This window comes from Lepus europaeus, chromosome 17 (genome assembly GCF_033115175.1).
Source record: "Lepus europaeus isolate LE1 chromosome 17, mLepTim1.pri, whole genome shotgun sequence".
NCBI lineage: Eukaryota > Metazoa > Chordata > Mammalia > Lagomorpha > Leporidae > Lepus > Lepus europaeus.
The window spans coordinates 31,132,250-31,154,445 of NC_084843.1; the positions used below are offsets into that span (position 1 = coordinate 31,132,250).

Sequence of the window (22,196 nt, forward strand, 5' to 3'; positions counted from 1 at the left end):
TCTGGGGCATGGGGTGGGGGTGGGGGTGGGGGAACGGTTGTGAAACATTTGAGCACATCATTCTATTACCTCACTTTTCACATATTAAAATTATGATAATGCAGTATCATATCATGCAGGAAAATTTCCGTTAGTCTTATCAAATCATTTCACTCGTGTGTGTTAAGTGAGTGGAATGTACACACGCATATCATATTGTTTCTTCCCAAAAATCCTACTTAAATAGCAACAATACATTTGTTTTGTTTTAAAACAAAGATCCACAACAATAGAAAGAACAGGGGGAGAAGAAAAAGCAACAAAACTTTTTGTAAAGATTTATTTATTTTATTTGAAAGAATGATGAGAGGGAAACTCAGAGAGAGAGATTCTCCACCTGATGCTTTACTCCTCAAATGACCACAACTGCTGGGGCTGGATCAGGCTAAAGCAGGAACCCAGAACTCCATCTGGGTCTCCCACATGAGCAGCAAGGGCCCAAGTAATCAGGATATCTTCTACTGCCTCCCCAGGTGCCTTAGTAGGACGCTGGATTGGAAGCACAGCAGCCAGGAATCAGACCAGCACTCCAGTATGGGATGCTGGTGTTGCAAGTGGCAGCCAAACCCACTGCACCACAACATCAGCTCAAAACTTAAAAAAAAAAAGTACTGTTTTTATAAAATAGAGTATCTTATAACTTTATGAAATAGGCATTAGATCTAAAGGGAGAGATGGGCTCCAGTACAACAGTAGAGGACTTCACCAGTTTCATTAATGGAGAAATCACATCAACAAAGAAACATCAGAGTTAAACGGTGTAGAGACCCAATATACCCAACACACATTTACAGAACATTTCATCCAATTGCTGCGGAATGTACGTTTCTTTCACCAACCCAAGGAACATTCTCCAGGATAGACCATAAATGAGGCTACCAAGTAAGACTCAACAAATTAAAAAATATATATCATGTGTTTTTATTACCACAATGCAATTAAACTAGAAATCAACAAAAGAAATTTTAGGAATTACCAAATACATGGAGACTAAACAATATGCTTCTGAATGGACAATAGGTCATTGAAGAAATCAAGGGGGAATTTTAAAATTTCTTGAAACAAAATGAAATGGAAACACAACATCCTAAAACTTACAGAATTACAACAAAAACAGGAAGTTTATAGCAGTAAGAACCTATAAGGAGAAAAAAACAAAAAACAAAACAGAGCAAGAAAGAAAGATTTCAAATAACCCAGAAATACATCTGAAGGAGTTAGAAAAGAACAAAGCACAAAATCAGAAGCAAAGAGGGGCCAGCACTGTGGCATAGTGGGTAAAGCCACCGCCTACAGTGCCAGCATCTCATATGGGTGCCGGTTTGAGTCCCGGCTGCTACACTTCTGATCCAGCTCTGCGTTGTGGCCCCGGAGAGCAGCAGAAGATGGCCCAAGTCCTTGGGCTCCTGCACTCACGTTAGGGACCCAGAAGAAGCTCCTGGCTTCAGAATGACCCAGCTCTGGCCGTTGTGGCCATTTGGGGAGTGGGCCAGCAAATGGAAGACTTCTCTCTCTCTCTCTGGCACTGCCTTTCAAATAAATAATCGTTAAAAATTAAAAAAAAAAAACCCATGTTTTCATTTATTTATTTGAAAAGCAGAGTGACAGGGAGGGAAGGTGGGGGAAGGGAGGAGGGAGAAGGAGAGAGAATCCATCTGTTGTATCACTTACCATATGAAACCTGCTGAGCCACAAGGCCAGCTCCAGCAGCAAAACTTTAGAAATTTTAACAAACAGGGGCCGCATTGTGGCATAGAAGGTTAAGTCTCTGCCTTCAGTGCAGGCATCCTATATGCATGCCAGTTCAAGTCCCACCTGCTCCACTTCTCATCCAGCTCCCTGCTAATGCACCTGGGAAAACAGCGGAGGCTAGCCCAAGTGCTGGGGCCCCTACACTAACATGGAGACCCACAGGAAGCTCCTGGCTTCTGGTTTCAGCCTGGCTCAGCCCCAGCCATTGCAGCCATTTGGAGAATGAACCAGAGGATAGAAGATTTCTCCCCCTTCACCCCCCATATTTCTGCCTTTCAGATAAATAAATAAATAAATCTAAAAAAAATTATAACATTCAATTTACAGTCAGAAATCGTCACAAAATTCAGAACTGGTTTTACCAACTTTGAAACTGAAAGTGGGCCATTAGGGGGTGAACCAACGGAAAAGGAAGACCTTTCTCGCTGTCTCTCTCACTGTCCACTCTGCCTGTCAAAAAAAAGAAAAAAGAAAAAAAAAAAAAAAAGAAACTGAAAGTGTAATAGAGGAAGGGTATTGGGTAAAAACAGAGTTACCGCAAGAGTCTCAGGTCCTTGCCTTCTCCCTGAAAGACAGCTTGATGTTATCTGCATAATGTAAAACAGTCTCTGGCTTGGAGATTGACTATAAGTGCAGTGATCCTTAAAAATGGTCAATAAATGAGCATTTTGAACACTAATATCTACTCCCCTACCCTCATCCTCACATACCAGCTCCAAGAAAAATGCAGTTTGAGGGTACCCACAAACAATGAGCATAGTGGATAAAAATAGACAAGTCCACACCAAGTCACATCACTGTGAACTTCCAAACACTGAGAACAAAGCAGGAATATAAGTTTCCAACAAAAAGATCCAAATCAAAGAAGGGAGGGTTCATGTTAGCTTAAGACTTCTCAAAACTTACCCAAACTATATTAATCAAATGTGAGGGTAGGAAATAAACACATTTTCATACATGGAACAGCTCTAAACATTCCCTACCATATACTATTTCCTAGAAAGTAACTGAAGAACTATAAGAACTATGAACTTCAGTTCTCATAAATTCAGGAAAACACTGACTGCAGCCATGGTAATCAGTTAAGAACCAGTTTTAAAAACTCATTCAGTTGATAAGAACAACTCAACACAGCAGACCCTCTTTTACAAACCAACCAATCAGCGTTAGTCCTTAGTTCTAAAAGTCAGCCAATCCAGGACAGATTTACTCCAATAGCTAGAAACAACCCGAGTACCAACCAATCAACATTTGTTTTACCCACTCTACAGATGATGTTAACCTAATTACACCTACTAAAATCTTCTAATCTTTATACTCCATGCTCCCCCAAAACACTATAGCAGACCAAAAAAATCTACTTTGTTTAGTAAAACTATGACTGATCAGATAGTTCACATAGTAAGTAATGGTCCCATCCATAATCCTTTAACAAAAGATCAGGAAACAAACCGAAAGTAGGAAGACATAAGATGCACTGATAAATCAGGCCTTCCAACACAAGGGAGAAATGAAGGAATCTTGGTGAATGGGAATTCCAAGATGGTAGCTGTGCATGAGAAGACAACCAAACTGGACTAAAGCCATGTGACAAGAGAGCAGGCATGCTAAAGGCTGTACTCCCCTTGTTCTCAACCAAAGCACCATTATTTTAACCCAACACAACTACTAGAGGATGTGCTCTCCACTTAAGCAAGAGAGTAAACGAAGAATGAGGAAGATATGAGTTCCAACAATACTGGGAATCAAAAATAGAAGAGAAAAATCTAAGGATTGAAAACAACGGGTGGGGGCGGTGCCATGGCACAGAAGATTAGTTCTCCACCTGCGGCGTCAGCATCCCATGTGGGCGCTAGTTCTAGTCCTGGCTGCCCCTCTTCCAATCCAGCTCTCTGCTGTGGCCTGGGAAAGCAGTAGAAGATGGCCCAAGTGATTGGACCCCTGCACCCACCCTAACCTGGCTCCTGGTTTTGGATCAGCATAGCTCCGGCCGTTGCGGCCATTTGGGGAGTGAGCCAATGGAAGGAAGACCTTTCTCTCTGTCTCTCCCTCTCACTGTCTGTAACTCTACCTCTAAAATTTAAAAAAAAAAAAAAAAAAAAGGGAAACCAATCCAGGAAAAGAACCTTGTAGCACAACTAGAGAATAGGCCCAGATAGGCCAATGGAAATCTCTAGAAGAATGGTTTCCAAGAATTAAAAAAAAAAAAAAAAGCAAAGGGAAAGAAAGAAAAGAAAAATAAGAAGTGTCAGATTAATGTGATTAACCTTACATAAAACTGCACAGAGACGGTATTTAAGATACCATCAGTGAACAGAATTTGTACAGGCATAATAACACAAACACAACGTTAAATATTAGATTCAATCAAATATTGTAATGTTACTGAAATGGCAAGCTAGTAGAGGGGCAGCAGTGAATGTTATTTAAGTACAGTAAAACATCATAACAAAAAATATATAGTAACTTGGCGAATCAAAAGATAGCATTATATTATTTTAAAGCCGGAAATATGTAAATACCAGAAAAAACAGCTTAAGGAGTTGAAAATGGTTGCCTTTAGGACAAGGACTAGAGAGAGTGGAGAGGAGAGTGGAACTAAAATCCATTCATTATCTCTTGTTATAAATACTTTTTTTTTTTTACCATTTGACTTTCTAAATTCTCTATTTTAAACTGAGGTTGATAAAATACAAAGAACGAGAGAAAATTATTTCAAAGAAACAAAATCCTAAGAACTTTTTCTTAAATATATAGTTCATCATTCAAAAATGTATAAATAAAACATTTTCAATTCAATGAGACAAAAAAAACCCCTAAGAAAAAGCTCGCCCCTTTTTGTTGAAAGACTTTTATACTTCTAACAGTGAAAGAGCATAAACACACAAAATGTAGAATGTTTAAAAATAAAAAAAAAAAAAAACCACAAATAATTATCAGTTGAGTGGAGAGAATTCAGTAATTGTATTACTAGGGAGATTGTAGGTCTGACCTTACTTACAAATTCATTAATGATCAGGAGACAGAGCAAATAACACATTTAATTAAATTTGCTCATTTATCTATTTTGGGAAATACGATTACCAGCAGTGAGAGAGAAGCAATATAAAAGGACAGAGACAGATTAAAAACACTGGCCAAAAAACAACCAAATTGGAGAGCAGATAGAAGATTGGGTAAAATTACAGACATTAAACAATAAAAGAGGGATACTAGAGGTTTGTTTTCCAGCAATTTTACTGCACACTATTGCCACATTAAGTACTTCTGGCCAACACTAATGGTAAAAGGAGAAATAGACATCTGTATACTCACATGTACATACATACATATACGTAATTCTTTCTTTATGAGACTGATAATCCTAACTAAACAAGGTTTCACAAAGGGAATATACCCTAAAAACGAAGTACCATTGATGTAATGTGATCAAAGATTTATATTCATAGCTTCATAGTTATAGAAACTCTATCAGGGATTACCAATAATTAAACAAACATTCCTAAGAACAAATAACTATTCTCTAACCCGTGTTCATCTAACTACATATGAGTTATTCTCACTATTCCTAGTTTTTTGTTTTTTTTGTGTGTGTGTTTTTTAAGATTCATCTTAATTATTTGAAAGACAGAATTACATAGAGAGACAGAAAGGGGGGAGGGGGTCTTCCATCTGCTGGTTCATCCCTCAAATGGCCTCAACAGCCGGCGCTGGGCCAATACGAAGCCAGGAGCTAGTAGCTTCCTTCAGTCTCCCACATGGGTGCACGGGCCCAAGGACTTGGGCCATCCTCCACTGCTTTCCCAGGCGCATTAGCAGGGAGCTGGATCGGAAGTGGGATCTGAAATGACTGGAGCTCTAGCAGCTTAGATTCTAAAGTGACTTTGGAAAAGAACAGAATCCACGCACAGTGCAGTAACAACATGACACCACGGCAAACCATTACAGTACTAACTATACTTTTAGAATTCCTGACATCAAGAGAAATAAGCATCTATCATGTTTAAATCTCTTACATGGTTACAACAAAATCTAATCCCAACATAACCGCTATATTAATATTTACTCATTGATCTCTTTCTAAAAACAATCTCCGTCTTCTCTGTTGCTAACCCCTTTTCTGCCTCCCACTCCATTACCATGAGTCATCTCCAATATTGCAATATTCCACCCTTAGTCTTTTCTGTATTTTCTACTAAGCTCTAGGTCAAACTTTTTTTTTTTAAGATTTATTTATTTGAAAGTCAGAGTTACACAGAGAGAGAAGGAGAGGCAGAGAGAGAGAGGTCTTCCATCCGCTAACTCACTCCCCAGCTGGCAGCAATGGCTGGAGCTGTGCCAGTCTGAAGCCGGGAGCCAGGAGCCTCCTCTGGGTCTTCCCACACGGGCGCAGGGGCCCAAGGACTTGGGCCAGCCTCCACTGCTTCCCAGGCCACAGCAGAGAGCCGGATCGGAAGTGAAGCTGCCAGGACAGAAACTGGTGCCCATATGGATGCCAGCACCACAGGTGGTGGCTCCACCCCCACACCACAGCACTGGACCCTTAAAACTTTTTTAAAAACTGCATTTCTATGCCTAATCTTCCGAGCCTCCAATTTTATCTGCAGCAGCCTATCATACTCTAGCATGAGACATGATTATCAGGAACATAACCAATTTTTAAAACAGATAAATAAGCGAAGTGACAATGGTAGCGACAGTAGATACTGTGCTGAAAAAACAGCTAATGTTTACTGAGTTCTTCATATTTGCCAGACATTGTTCTAAATCTAAGAGCTAATCTTTCCAACAAGCCTATGAGGAAGAGAGTATTATCACCACCTCATTTCACAAATGAGGAAGTTGAGGCCCAGAAAGATTAAGGAACTTGCTCAAAATACAAAACTAATGTACCAAAAAGATCATGCAATGTTTCCCAGAACCCACTCTTCTTAACCAGCACACACTAGCACTGCATTCTGAAGATGCTATTATAGCTTAAGACTTGCTTATGCCCTCAGCAACCATGATAGTCACCTCAATATCTTCCACAGTAATAAATTTTATACTTTTGCAGATTAATCTTTAGGAAATGCCAATTATCACTTAGGAACAAGTACGGTAAATAAGATTGGTGATCAAGTAAGATAATATTCTTTTGGGGATAAGGAAAATGATCACTAGTTTTTTGTATGGCTCTACTAGGTCTAGTTCCAAATCAGAGGCTGGCGCAGCGGCTCAATAGGTTGATCCTCCGCCTGCAGCGCCGGCACCCCGGGTTCTAGTCCCGGTCAGGGCGCCGGATTCTGTCCTGGTTGCCCCTCTTCCAGGTCAGCTCTCCACTGTGGCCTGGGAGTGCAGTGGAGGATGGCCCAAATCCTTGGGCCCTGCACCCCATGGGAGACCAGGAGAAGCACCTGGCTCATGGCTTCGGATCAGTGCGGTGCACCGGCCGCAGCGGCCATTGGAGGGTGAACCAACAGAAAAGGAAGACCTTTCTCTCTCTCACTGTCTACTGTCTACTCTGTCTCACTGTCTACTGTCACAAAAAAAAAAAAAAAAAAAGAAAAAGAAAAAAAGACAAATCAGAAAGAATATTTATTTGCTAGAATAAAAGCATAACCTCAAAAATAAATTACTTTAAAAGGGGCAGCATTAATTTTAGTTTACGTTTTTAAGGTATCATATTTTTTTAAAAAAATTACCACTTAAATTATCTAATACTTTAACATACTAGAAACTGAACTCATTATCTTTCTCCTAGAGCTTTGAGATTTTTTTTTCCAATGTTACTATCAATGAAACAACACAATTAATGACAGACAAAATTTTGAGGTATTTTGATTCGTTCAGTTATAGATTCTAAGCCTGTACTTTAATGTCCTTCCTCCATGACAAGTATCACGTTTTCTATTTCCACATTATTTCAACATTACTCCATAGTACTACTAAAACACTCTCTAGCCACTTCCTCGTTGAGATTATCTCCTTTACAAAGTTGCCAAAACAAACCTTCTGAAGCACTGTTTTCATTATATGACTCAGTCAAAGTACTGTCATGCACTAAATCAAACCCAACCATGGTCTTGGCCAATACTTTGTAATTAAGGTACATTAATATTTCTGTGGAGAAAGTATGATTGTTATACTTCAAAGGATAAATAAAGACTTGGATAAAGATTGGATGCTGCCAACCGAGTTCGCCACAAACTTATAAAACTTTCTATTTTCTTTCTTTCTTTCTTTCTTTTTTTTTTTTTAGTTATAGACAGAGAGAGGAAAGGTCTTCTTTCCATTGATTCACCCCCAAATGGCCGCTATGGCCGGCATGCTGCGCCGATCCAAAGCCAGGAGCCAGGAGCCTCCTCCTGGTCTCCCATGCGGGTGCAGGGCCCAAGCACTTGGGCCATCCTCCACTGCCTTCCCGGGCCACAGCAGAGAGCTGGACTGGAAGAGGAAGAGGAGCAACCGGGACAGAACTGGTGCCCCAAGTGGGACTAGAACCCGGAGTGCCGATGCCGCAGGCGAAGGATTAGCTTAGTAAGCTGCGGCGCCGGCCAAAACTTTCCATTTTCAAAACAGTCTGAACTGTAAGTACCATTGTTAAGAATTACAAACCTAAAATGGTTACACCTGAGAAGTGAGATCATGAGTGGACTTTGTTTCTTTTCTGGTTTTCTAAGTTTTCTACAGCAAACATATATCATATCATTTATTGTTGTTTTAAAACAAGGTGGGAGGCCGGCGCCGTGGCTTAACAGGCTAATCCTCCGCCTTGCGGCGCCGGCACACCGGGTTCTAGTCCCGGTTGGGCCACCGATCCTGTCCCGGTTGCCCCTCTTCCAGGCCAGCTCTCTGCTGTGGCCAGGGAGTGCAATGGAGGATGGCCCAAGTGCTTGGGCCCTGCACCCCATGGGAGACCAGGAGAAGCACCTGGCTCCTGCCATCGGAACAGTGCGGTACGCCGGCCGCAGCGCGCCTACCGCGGCGGCCATTGGAGGGTGAACCAACAGCAAAAAGGAAAACCTTTCTCTCTGTCTCCCTCTACTGTCCACTCTGTCAATTAAAAAAAAAAAAAAAAAAACAAGGTGGGGCAAGCCACGCCCCCCCAAAATTGACCAACTTGCTAACTAAATTAAAAAGAGAGAGTATCTTTTTCAGAGCTTAAAAGTCAAGAAAACAACTTGAAACAGCTTTGAACTTACAAATTCTTACAAGTACAGATTTTAAACCAAATTAATAAAACACCATTACCAGTGGCAAAAACCCTATCAACACTGAACAGGACATTTACTCGCTGACATCTAAAAATGACACCATTTTTTAATTCCTTTTAACATACTATTTTTCATTTCAGTAAGTACTGAGAAAGACAACCATAGATGGCAACTATTGCCCACACCCCATGGCTTTCAGACAATGTGACTGACAGTCCTATGACAAGTGGGTTCCATGCAACCACTGCTCTCCTTGAATCTGGTAAGTCTGTAACACTGCATGATTTACAAGGCTAGAATATGAAAGGTTGTGCTGGAGGCTGGTGCTGTGGCACAGCGGGTAAAGCCACCACCTGTGACGCCAACATCCCATATGGGCACCAGTTCAAGCCCCGGCTGCTCCATTTCCCATCCAGCTCCTTGCTAATGCACCTGGGAAAGCACTGGAAGATGATCCAAGTCTTTGGGAGCATGTGCCCATGTGAGAGACCTTGATAGAGATCCTGCTCCTTACTTCAGTTTTGCCTAGTCCCAGACAGTTACACATATTTGGAGAGTGAACCAGCAGATGGAAGATCTGTCTCTCCCTCTCTCTAATTCTGACTTACAAATAAATAAATAAATCTTTACCAAAAAAAGGCAACACAGCTTCCACCTGGCTGTCTCTGGATCTTCACTATTAGAAAACTGTCACCACCATGTTGTGAAACTCAAATTACCCTATGTGGGGAGACCCTATGGAGGTATTCTGGGGAAAGAGCCAACATCAACTACCAGACATGTGAGTGAAGAAGCCTTCAGATTCCAGCTCCCACATGTTGAGTTACATTTTTTAAAAGACTGACTGACTGATTGATTTGAAAGGTAAAGTTAAAGAGAGAGAAGGAGATAATGTGGTCCCATATTGCCACAGTGGCTAGGACTGGGCCAGATCGAAGCCAGGAGCTTCTTCCAGGTGTTGCAATGGGTGCAGAGGCCCAAGCACTTCAGCTATCCTCAGCTGCCTTCCCAGGCACATTAGCACAAAGCTGGAGAGAAATGAAGCAGCTGGAACATGAACCAGTGCATATATGGGATGCTGGTGTCACAGCCCATGGTTTAACCCACTATGCCACAACACTGGCCTTGAGTTACAGTTTTTGAATCTCCCAGCTAAGGCTCTGGCTAGTTATCTCTAAACCACCCCATCTGAATTCCAACAGAATTCACAGCCAAAAATTAAATGTCTGCTTTATATCACTAAGTTTTGGAGTAGCTTGCTATACAACAAAGCTAGCCAGAAAAAGCACACTTTCTAGTTCAGTAGCTTCATATTAAACATACTCACACACCTGAAAAGTTGAGCATCCCTCAACTCGAAAGAAGCCACAATCCACTGTGTAATTAGGCAGATGTGTTTAAATAAGACAACTTTTACAATGGGGGGGGGGGGTAATAATTCATCTCAATTACCTTCTGAGTACCTATTTATGACACTTGGCTATATGCCCAAGACACAAAGTTGAATAACATATAGTCTATAAAAGTCTTAAATTTAGGGAGGGACAGAAAATAGGTATACAAATAGTTTATGAAAGTACGTAAGAATAGGAATATAAAGTTTACAACAATGGGAATATAAAGATTACTACAAATGGGTATCACTGGGGCTGGCGCTGTGGCGTAGTGGGTGAAGCTGCCACCTGTAGTGCCAGAATCCTATGTGGGAGCCAGTTCGAATCCTGGCTGCTACACTTCCAATCCAGCTCTTTGCTGTGGCCTGGGAAAGCAGTAGTGGATAGCCCAGGTTCTTGGGGCCCTGCACCTGCATGGGAGACCTGGAGGAGGCTCCTGGCTTTGAATTGGTGCACCTCTGGCCATTGCAGCCATCTGGGGAGTGAACCTGTGGATGGAAGACCTCTCTCTCTCTCTGCCTCTGCCTCTGCCTCTCTGTAGCTCTGCCTTTCAAATAAATAAATAAATCTTAAAAAAAAAAAAGTGGGTATCATTTTGGATTTATAGTTTTTTTTATTCCTTTCGGAAAGTAGAAGAGATTTAATAAATGCTTAGAAAAAAAAGACTAGAAAAAAAATGAAAAATATAAGCCATGTTATGTTTACATTTAAGAGGCAGAGACTGAGCTCTCCATCTGCTAAACTCTCTTCCCAAATGCCCACAACCAACTCGGACTGGGCCAGGCTGAAGCCAGGAGCTGGTAACTTCATCCAGATCTCCCACATGGGTGGCAGAGACGCAAATACTTGAGGATTACCTGACTCTCTAGGTACACATCAACAGGAAGCTAGAATCAGAAGCCAAGCCAGGTCTTGAACCCAGACACTCAGATCTCGAGTGCAGGAGTCCCAACTAGCGTCTTGATCAGTGAGCCAAATCCCACCCCTGTGTTATGTTTAGATTGTGAGATTATGAATGTTTTCTGTTGTTATCCTTTTACATTTTCTATATTCTACAAGTTTTCTACAGTGTGTATCAGATTTTTTGAGAACAACTTATTTTTAAAAAACAAACTAGGGGCCAGCATTGTGGTCCAGCAGATTAAGCCACTGCCGGCAATGCCATCATCCCATATGGGTGCTGGTTTGAGTTCAAGTTGCTCCACTCCCAATCTAGCTCCTTGTTAATGCACCTGGGAAAACAATGGAAGATAGCTCAAGTGCTTGGGCCCCTGCTACCCAAGTGGGAGACCTGAATGAAGCCCCTGGCTTCAGTCTGGCCCAGCTCTAGGTGTTGTGGTCATTTAGGGAATGAACCAAGGGATGGAAGATCTCTCCCCCACAGCCCCTAATTCTGCCTTTCAAATAAATAAATAATTTTTTAAAAATGTATTTAAACTGCACCTTTGGTTCTAATCTGGATCCATCGCTCAACAGCCATGGCTCTAGCTTAAGTAGGCAGAGTTACAGAGAGAGGAAGAGAAAGAGAGATTTCTTCAATCTGTTGGCTTACTCCTCAAATGGCCGCAACAACCAGGACTGGGCCAGGCCGAAGTCAGGAGCCAGGAGCTTCTTCTGGGACTCCCACATGGGTGCAGGGGCTCAAGCACTTGGGCCATCTTCCACTGCTTTCCCAGAATCATCAACAAGGAGTTGCAATGGAAGTGCAGCAGCAGGCCATCTACTGCTTTCCCAAGCCATAGAAGAGATCTGGATTGGAAGTGAACAGCTGGGACTCAAACGGGCATCCATATGGGATGCCAGCACTGCAAGCGGCAGCTTTACCAGCTATGCCACAGCGCTGGTCCCTATAACTGCATATCTTTGAGTCCTTCCCTAATTCTGCATTTCTGCCCCCCCCCCTTAGTTACCCATCCCATTTTCAAAATATTCCTATCTACTTTCCTTTAATCTCTTTTTTTAAAAAAAGATTTATTTATTTAAAAGACAGTTTTAGAGAGAGATGAGGGGGAGGGGGAGGGCAGGGAGTGATCTTCCATCTGCTGGTTCACTCCCCAAGTGGCCACCAAAGGTCAGGGATAGGCCAGGCTGAAGCCAGGGGCAAGGAACTCCATTTTGGGTCTCCAACATGGCTAGCAACAAATACTTAAACCATCTTCCTCTGCTTTCCCAGGCACATTAGCAGGGATCTGGATTGGAAGTAGATCAGCCAGGACTTGAACAGGTGCTCATACGAGATGCCAATGAGACACAGGCTGGTTCCCTGAGACAAAAGGCTGGCCCTACCCTTTAATCTTTATAAATAAGAAAGGTTAATATTAATACTAATAAGATATAACATATAAAATAATAAGATATAAGAAGGTAAGAAAACAAAGACAGAACTACTGGTATATATTTGAGATTATGAGTCAAATAAAAGTGCTTTCTTAACTTTGTAAATATTCTTGCCATACTGCATGGCAAAGAACTTGTAACAGACTAACTGCAAGCCAATAGTAACACCATACATACATATTACGATTCTTTTCTGCTGGCTCCACGGCTCACTAGGCTAATCCTCAGCCTGCGGCACCGGTACTCCAGGTTCTAGTCCCGGATGGGGCGCTGGTTCTGTCCCGGTTGCTCCTCTTCCAGGCCAGCTCTCTGCTGTGGCCCGGGAGGGCAGTGGAGGATGGCCCAAGTGCTTGGCCCCTGCACCCGCATGGGAGACCAGGAGGAAGCACCTGGCTCCTAGCTTCAGATCGGCGCAGCACAAGCTGTAGCGGCCATTTGGGGGGTGAACCAACAGAAGGAAGACCTTTCTCTCTGTCTCTCTCTCTCACTGTCTAACTCTGCCTGTCAAAAAAAAAAAAAAAGGAGATTCTTTTCTGGGGCCGGCATTGTGGCGCAGCAGGTTAATGCCCTGGTCTGAAGCGCTGGCATCCTATATGGGCGCCGGTTCTAGTCCCGGCTGCTCCTCTTCCGATCCAGCTCTCTGCTGTGGCCTGGGAAAGCAGTAGAAGATGGCCCAAGTCCTTGGGCCCTGCACCCGCATGGGAGACCCGGAATAAGCTCCTGCTCCTGATCGGCTCAGTTCCAGCTGTTGCGGCCAATTGAGGAATGAACCAGCGGATGGAAGACCTCTCTTTCTCTCTGCCTCCCCTTCTCTCTCTGTGTTAACTCTTTCAAATAAATAAATCTTTAAAAAAAAAAAAAGATTCTTTTCTAAAAGCCAAATCTAATATTAAGAATTGCTACACAGCAGGCACTGCGGCTCAATATGCTAATCCTCCACCTGCGGCACCGGCACACAGGGTTCTAGTCCCAGTCGGGGCACCGGATTCTGTCCCGGTTGCCCCTCTTCCAGGCCAGCTCTCTGCTGTGACCCAGGAGTGCAGTGGAGGATGGCCCAAGTCCTTGGGTCCTGCACCTGCATGGGAGACCAGGAGAAGCACCTGGCTCCTGGCTTCGGATAAACACGGTGCGCCGGCCGCAGTGCGCCTGCTGTAGTGGCCACCATTGGGGGGTGAACCAATGGAAAAGGAAGACCTTTCTCTCTGTCTCTCTCTCTCACTGTCCACTCTGTCAAAAAAAAAAAAAAAAAGTGCTACACACTTTTTGTGCATTTTTTACTCTGCACAAAGCTAATGATTAGGAATTGCCTATTCCAAAAATCCATAACATATTCACAAATTAACTCATATTATTTGGAAACTTCACAATATTAGACACCAGAACCTGCTGTTTCCAACGGTGCTTCTGTTTTCATCCTTAGTCCCAAACCAGTCATGTTTGTCATTAAAAGAAACCAACAAATACACATACACATACACATACACATACACACACACACACAAAGAGGAAAAACAAATAATAAACTGAACAATGATTTTGAAGAATGGAAAATTATATAAAAGGCTAGCATGAAACAGTGAAAAATGGATACTACAAACTGAGAGCAACTGGTCTGTGTTTTGTTGAAGAGAAAATTCTCTCCCAAAGAGACAACACCCTGTAACTTTTCTTCTATCTAATGCTCTGATAAGTAGAATTTTTCAGGAGTTACCCATGCTTCACCCATCCTGCTACGCTCATTAATGGAGAAACTTTCCCACTACCTAATAGCACATTTTCTGGGGGGTAAGCACAGTAGAAGCAGGGGTCTCTTTCAAAGTATGAACTGCCCAGTTCCATTCCTCTCACTTTTCCTATAGACAGGAAGTATGTGACAAATAAATTCTGTAACTAAAACAAATGTGTAAATTTTAGTTCAGGTTAGCAGTTGTCAGAGATGATCCAAGTCACCAGTTTTATTCACAATCTGAGGACTAACCATATATTCATGTAAGCTTATAATAAAAAATCTGTATTTTTACTCATGGCACTAGTTCTTTTGTTTACGTCTAATAAAACTGCAAGGGGGCTGGCGCTGTGGCACAGTGGGTTAACGACCTGGCCTGAGGCGCCGGCATCTCATATTGGTGTCAGTTCGAGACCGGGCTGTTCCACTTCCAATCCAGCTCTCTGCTATGGCCTGGGAAAGCAGTAGAAGATGGCCCAAGTCCTTGGGCCCTGCACCCACATGGGAGACCCGGAAGAAGCTCCTGGTTCCTGGCTTCTGACTGGCGCAGTTCCGGCTGTTACGGCCAATTGGGGAGTGAACCATTGGATAGAAGACCTCTCTCTTTCTCTCTCTGTCTCTCCTTCTCTCTCTGTGAAACTCTGCCTTTCAAACAAATAAATAAATCTTAAAAAAAAAAATAAATTGCATGAAGGCCAAATAAAAAATATACCAGTTTCTCATTTATTCTGGTGAGTTATTATGAATAGTCATGGCTCAAACTCCATGTCTGCCAAAGGACCATCTGGATATTTACAACACCATTCATAGATCATACAAAGTTATTAACTTAAAAATTAGCCTGCTATAGATTTACTGAATTTGATTCCTGCAGTAGCCTTGGCAGGGCCAGACCAAATATACCCTGCAAGCTGGACATTCCCCACCACTGCATTAGAGAAATGAACACATATATATCACCAACATCCACTGCTATTAGAAATATATATTAAAAATTTAAAAACTGTAATAACACCCCATTTTACTAAGCCTAGCTAGTGTGTGCCTAATTCAAATAGCCTCTAATGTCTTTAGCTACACAGGGTTAGTACTATTATCCCTTTTACAGATGATAAAAAAAAGTGAATTCAAATGCTTATATGAACCAAAATCCAGTAGAGCTTGGATTCAGATCTTGGTCTATCTGGCTCCAAAGCTTAGGTTTGTTCCACTATGCAATATGGCCTTTGCAGAGTGTGCCTCAGTGACTAAGAAAATCAACAAAACCTGCCTATTCAGAACTATTCAGCAGACTTGGTACTAACTGAGCATCCACAACACAAACTTAGATGCCACCACCGAGACTGAGTCTACCTTCTAAATGCCTTTTAAGTTACAAAAACAAAAAACAAACAAACAAAAAAAAAAACCTGAGGCAAAAGTACAAGTGTTTAACACATGAAGGAAAAACAACACACTGTAGCACAAAAAGCTACTGTCAGCTTTGTGCTGCAAAAAAGTAGTTACCTGCTGATTCACAACCAAAAGTAAAAATGAAACTGGCAAAGCATAATAACCAGGAGATACTACATTGGGAAAGAGAATAAAGGAAACATTTCCTAAACATCTGAATCTGCAGATATCTTGCAGTCGTTGTGGCTTTGAAGAATATAAACATTTCAATTTTTAACCCAAAGACTTTGCCTTGACGAATAAATCATTTTTCTCTGTATGGCTTTCCTCCTTGGCTTCCTTGAACTTTCATTCCTTGTAGACACAGACACCCCAATGTCATCAACAGCATCAGTCACAAAGAGTTTCCACCTTCAGAGGCAGGTATATAGTGAGGTAAAGATGCTTGCCATTTCAGGCATGTAAAGCCAAGACACTGTGGCCAAAAAAAAAAAAAAAAAAAAATACCCTAGATGAAAGATCTCTGTGAGAGAGATGCCAGTGGAAAGAAGTGGCCATCAAAGGATGTACTTTTTTCTGAAGGGAGGAGAGAACTTCCACTTCGCTTATGGCCTTGTCTAAATACTGATGGAGATTGCGGATTCAAAGGGCTTCTATAGCCTTGGCAGCTCAAATCAAGAGCCTTGGGTGATCACTGACATCATACAAAAGAGGGTTAATTGTTAAATTAATAGCAGGAGTCAGCCGGTGCCGCGGCTCACTAGGCTAATCCTCCGCCTTGTGGCGCCAGCACACCAGGTTCTAGTCCCGGTCGGGGCGCCGGATTCTGTCCCGGTTGCCCCCCTTCCAGGCCAGCTCTCTGCTGTGGCCAGGGAGTGCAGAGGAGGATGGCCCAAGTGCTTGGGCCCTGCACCCCATGGGAGATCAGGAGAAGCACCTGGCTCCTGCCATCAGATCAGCGCGGTGCGCTGGCCGCAGCGCACGACCGCGGTGGCCACTGGAGGGTGAACCAACGGCAAAAGGAAGACCTTTCTCTCTGTCTCTCTCTCTCACTGTCCACTCTGCCTGTCAAAAATAAATAAATAAATAAAAATAAATCTTAATGGAGAAAAGGACTGGGAAAGGGAGAGGAAGGAGGGGGTGGGGTGGGAGGGCGGGTATGGTGGTAAGAATCACTATATTCCTAAAGTTGTATTTATGAAATCTGTACTCATTAAATAAAAGGTTTCTTTGGGGGAAAAATAAATAAATTCAGCGCGGTCTGAGGAAAAACAAATGATGCTCACATCCCATATTGGAGTTTCTGGGTTCCAGCTTCTTGCTAATGCACACCCTGGGAGGCAACAGGTGATGGCTCAAGTGCCACCCACGGAGAAGACCTGGATGGAGTTCCTGGCTCCTGGCTTTAGCCTACCCAGCCTCAGCTGTTGCAGGCATTTGGGAACTGAATCAGTGCAGATTTCTTTCTCTCTCTCTGCTTGTCAAGTAAATAAAATAAAAAGAAATACTTTTCACCTTTCAAAAAAAAAAAAAAGGTCATCAAGTCATCTAGATCCTATCAACTATAGGTTGAAATGTTTAAATCAAATAATCACACTTGGAAAAACAAAAGGATCGGGACCATCACTGTGGCCGCTGACTGTGATGCCAACATCCTATATGAACGCTGGTTTGAGCCCCAGATGCTCCACTTCTGATCCAGCTCCCAGATAATACACCCGGGAAAGCAACAGATGATGGCCCAAGTGCTGGACCACTGACACCCTCATGGGAGACCCTGATACAGTTCCTGGCTTCTGGCTTAAGCCTGGCCCAGCACCAGCCATTGTGGCCATTTAAGGAAAGAATTGATCTTTCTCTCTCATTGCCTTTCAAATAAGTAAATCTTTAAAAAATAAAAAAGGATCAATGACAAAAACTATTTCACAAAATGCTTTCCTAGTCAATATCTGAGTCATAAAGATAGATAATTATTCTACTATAGGTTACAATGTACAAAGAAGTATATTCTTACTACAGGTTATAAATGAAGCACCAGTCCAATTTCAAAAACTAGATATAAAGTCTGGCATTTGGCCTAGCAGTCAAAATACCACTTGGGACACCCCCAGCCCATATTAGAGTTTTTAGATTCAAGTTCCAAGTCTGCTCTGATTCTAGAACACTCTGGGAGGCAGTAACTGCTGGGTCCTTGTCACCTATACGAGACTGGGTTCCCAGTTCCTGGTTTGGGCCTGGCACAGCCCCAGCTGTGGTGGGCATCCAGGACTGAATCAGTGGATAGGAGTACTCACTTTAATGTGTGCGTTCTCATACTCGCTTGCTCTCTCTCTTCCCCTCTCCCCCTTTCAAAGTAAAGAAGTTGAGGGGCCATGGGTAAAGCTGCTGCCTGCAGTGCTGGCATCCCATATGGGCACTGGTTTGAGTCCCGGCTGCTCCATTTCCAATCCAGCTCCCTGCAAATGCACCTGGGAAAGCAGAGGAGAATGGCCCAAGGGTTTGGGCCCCTGCACCCATGTGGGACACCTGGAAGAATCTCCCATCTCCTGGATTCTGATCAGCCCCTACTATTGCAGCTATCCGGGGAGCGAACCAGTGGATGGAAGGTATCTCTCTCTGTCTCTCCCTCTCACTCTCAGCAACTCTACCTTATTAAATAATCTTTAAAAAAATTTTTTTAAAAATTGAAAAAGAACTAGGTACAGCAACACTTGCAGAGTCTCTAGAAAAATAGAAACATAGTACCTCCCAATAACATTTTAGGAACTTCTTCAATTTGAAGAAAAAAAGAAAAAGAAAAAAAGCTTAATATAATCTTTAAATAAAAACAAACTGCTTAAAAAAAACCTGCAAACTAAGAACTTCTATTTATTGTATTAAGACTTATGAATTATGGATAATCATCCTCACTTTTACAAAGCAACTAAATGAAATCTCAGGAAAATATTCTACTTAAAAATTATCATTTTTTTCATTACCAGCATCATATTAACAATATAATGAAAACTTGTTTGCACCTGGCACAACTAAGCCCTTTATAGTCACATCTTATTTAATCTTCACAGACACTTTGTGAACTAAATGCTATTTCCTCTATTTTATTTGACTGTAAATAAACTTAGAGAAATCAACTAATTGGCCCAAAAGTCAAAATTCTAAGTCACAGCAGCAGGATTTGGGTTCAAATTTGTTCAACTTAATACAGTGAACTAACAGACCTTAATGATATCCTGTTTTTCTGGACCACATTCAAGCATTTTTCAATCACTTCAGAGTAAACACACACTAAAAATATCTAACTACTACATTTAATTGATTTGCAAAATTCCTACTCTCCCCAAGGGGAAAATTATGACAGTAAGCAGACTGTCTAGAGAAGTACAGCTTAACCATCAGAAAACTGGCCGGAATACTGGTTCTTTGCATTCTGAATTCTGCGAGGAGACATACATACACCTAGCACATCGCCCTAGGATAGGTGAAAATAATCCGATCAGCCAGCATACACACAGGTTAGTGGTGCTGTGTTAGAAGCAGGGCCAAGTTTTTAGCACAGGAGCAGTATCTGAACAGGAGAAACAAGACCTGGTACAGGCAGCTATTCGTTTAAGATCACATTTAAGACATATAAGTGTTCTCTGAAATGCTCGTGCCCGCATGGTACAAGCAACAGAGATGAACAGTTGAGCGTGGGGGAGACAAAAGTCCAAATTCTGGTGGAGTTTAAAATCCAGACGGATCTTCGGCCGACACCACAGGTGGTAAGGCCCTAATGCCACCTCTTCACTAGGAACCCGGCAAGAAAACCTGCGTGGTTCATACCAGCTGCGACCACGAAGGCCCACAGGTCTATCCAGCGGTAGCCCGAGGCTCCTCTCGGGGCCTCAGGCTCCCAGTCCTGTGCTCGCTCCCTTACACAACTCTCCATACTGACGAAGGAAACTTGGAACAACCAGAGCCTCCCGAGGGCCGCCCAAGAAAAGCAGGAAGTACATCCGCCCCGCCTGCCCGGTACCAGCCATAGCCCGGGGCTCCCGGCGGCGGAGCCGGATCGCTCGCCAGGCTCTCGGCCCAGACAGCGCCACGGCCCCGGGGTCTCGGGGGCCGCCTCGGCGCCCACGCCCCCCTCGCCCTGAGCGGGTCGCCGGACCCCACTCAGTACCTGTTGAAACCCCGGAAAGGGACTTCCTCTCCGCAGGGAGCACTTGGGGCGGAGATCCAGAGGGGTCCATGGCCCCCTAAGGGCAAAAGCAGGCCAGAGCGGTCGCAGGAGGGTCCCTCACCACCTAGGGCCCGAAGGGGTCGAAAGGCGGGAGGCTCCCAGGAACCTCAGCCCCAGGCAGGGGCCGGCCCCGCGCGTCACGTGAGAAAAAAAAAAAATACCGGTCACAAACAGGGGGGAAGGCAGTTCTCACCCCCGGCTGTGAGGGGCAGCAGCCGGGTCGGTGGCCCCAGCCCGAGGTACACCAGGAAGGAAGGAGAGAGGGGTACGTGGGGCTGGTTGTTACCGGGGCGCCGTCGCTCTGCGCTTCCGCCGCCTCCGCGAAGCTGTAGCTCTTCCGCGGCCGCCGTTGGGGCGCGCGCCAGGCCTCGGCTCCACCCCGCCCCCGCCGCGCGGCCTTCTGGGAGTGGTAGTCTTGGCAAGGCCCTGCCGCGCCGGGGCGTGCTAGTCACGTGGTGGGAGGGGCCGGGGAAAATGGCGAGGGCGGCCGGGCGTTGTGTTCTTATCCCTTCATGCTTGCCTCGGTCTCTCGGCTGTAAATGTGTTCAGACCTCCTCACACCGCACTCAGTCTTACCAGCTCCGTTCTCTGTTCACAGCCAGTTTCTTGAAAAGTAGCCCACGCCTGTGTGTGCGCCATTTCTGCGCTGCAGCGCCCGCCGTCACGGAACACGGCCTTGTTGACAGATTCAGTCGAGGCCTTTAAGGCTCCTCTAACACTAGCGTGAGTCCTGTGACGCTGTCGGGCTGGATCGGTTATTTTGAATGACGCTAGCCAGATTTTCCTTCTTTAAGTCGCTCTTGGTTTTCTTCAAGATTGCTCTTCCTAACCCGGATGTGAAATACCCGTGCTCTAAGTTCGAGATGGGTGTGGGAGAGCACCTTCTCCCCTGAGCTGCCACTTGCATTCCCGACCCCCTAAACGACCAGGAGGCCGCTCAGATCTTGCACACTCTGTCCCCCAAGTGGCTCTTGAGCCTCTCCCCGCTTCGCAGCCTCTGCCGGAGATTCAATTCCCACCCTGCTTCCCTCACTGTGTCTTAGCTGATTACTGCATAGGCTTCCTTTGGGACCTTAGTACCTCTTTCTGATCCCGCTGGCTGCCCTCAGGCCCATTTATGCGAACAGCAAATTTACTCAGGTCACATTTGTGGTAAAAATCCTTTGAAAGCTCCACTTGACCGAGTGAGGGAAGAGGACTAGAGGTGAATGTCTTGGGCAGCTTCTACAAGATGTGAATTCCAGTCCCACTGCTCTCCCTCCCACCCCGTATTGTGGTGGGGAAGTTCAGAGGAAGGATTTGTAACAGATCTTATTGTGGGGTAGGTGGGCACGGGCATTTTTTAAAAGTTCCCCAGGTGCTTCCATCATTCAACAAGAATACTTTTTATTTTTTATTGCCTGTGCCACTGCTGTGTTGTGTGCTGAGAAAACACTAGTATTCAGAACAGCCCCTGCCCTTTTGAAGTTTACATTGTCTTGGAATAGACAGATGCTAATCAAATGATCCCCTATCAAAAATCAAAGCCACCACCAGCACGAACAGCAAAATACCCTACAATTACCAGCTGTGGTAACAATTGTGGAAGAAAATGAATCCGTCCCTTTCCTCTTCTCCCTGCTGCCTGTCCCAGCCCAGGCTGGGAAGGAGCCTATCAAAGCCTGTCAGGAGCTAATCTCCCCTCATTCCCTCCCATTATACATCTACATTTACCCAACTGCTAGATCGCACTTGCTCCCTCATGTTTGCATAGCCGTCCCTGTGTTTGGAAAGCTCTCTTCCTGCTCCCTTAACTAAATCCTACCCTAGTTCTCTCCTGTTGGATTCAAAGCAAATCCAATAGAATACCAGCTACACGGAAGGCTTTTTCTGAGGATTGGACCACGTTAGGCGATAGCCCCAAGCAAGCCATGGTAGGATGAGGAGAGATGGGAACAGTTGACTGGGTTAAGGAGGAGCAGGGCTACCCTTGGCAATTTAAAGAGGCCTGAGCCAAGATACAAAACACAAATCAAGAATTACTCCCCCCACCCAGGAAGTCTTTGCTAGCCTACCCCCCCTCTAGAGTGAACTAATGTCCCTTTGCAAGACACTCACTGTACCTGTGCTGACTTCCCATCTAACGGTTAAGCTAGAGC

At 43.9% G+C, this 22,196-nt stretch overlaps 1 protein-coding gene across 3 annotated transcripts in view; it reads right to left on the minus strand.

The window, feature by feature from the left end:
• Positions 1 to 20,430, minus strand: part of R3HCC1L (R3H domain and coiled-coil containing 1 like) — a 96,347-nt gene extending 75,917 nt beyond the window's left edge. The window contains exon 1 of one of the 3 annotated variants that reach the window (XM_062215110.1): positions 20,345 to 20,430. The gene's annotated coding sequence lies outside the window, so the exon portion shown is untranslated. The other 2 variants (XM_062215112.1, XM_062215109.1) reach the window with 2 other exon arrangements.
• Positions 20,431 to 22,196: the final 1,766 nt, after the last annotated feature.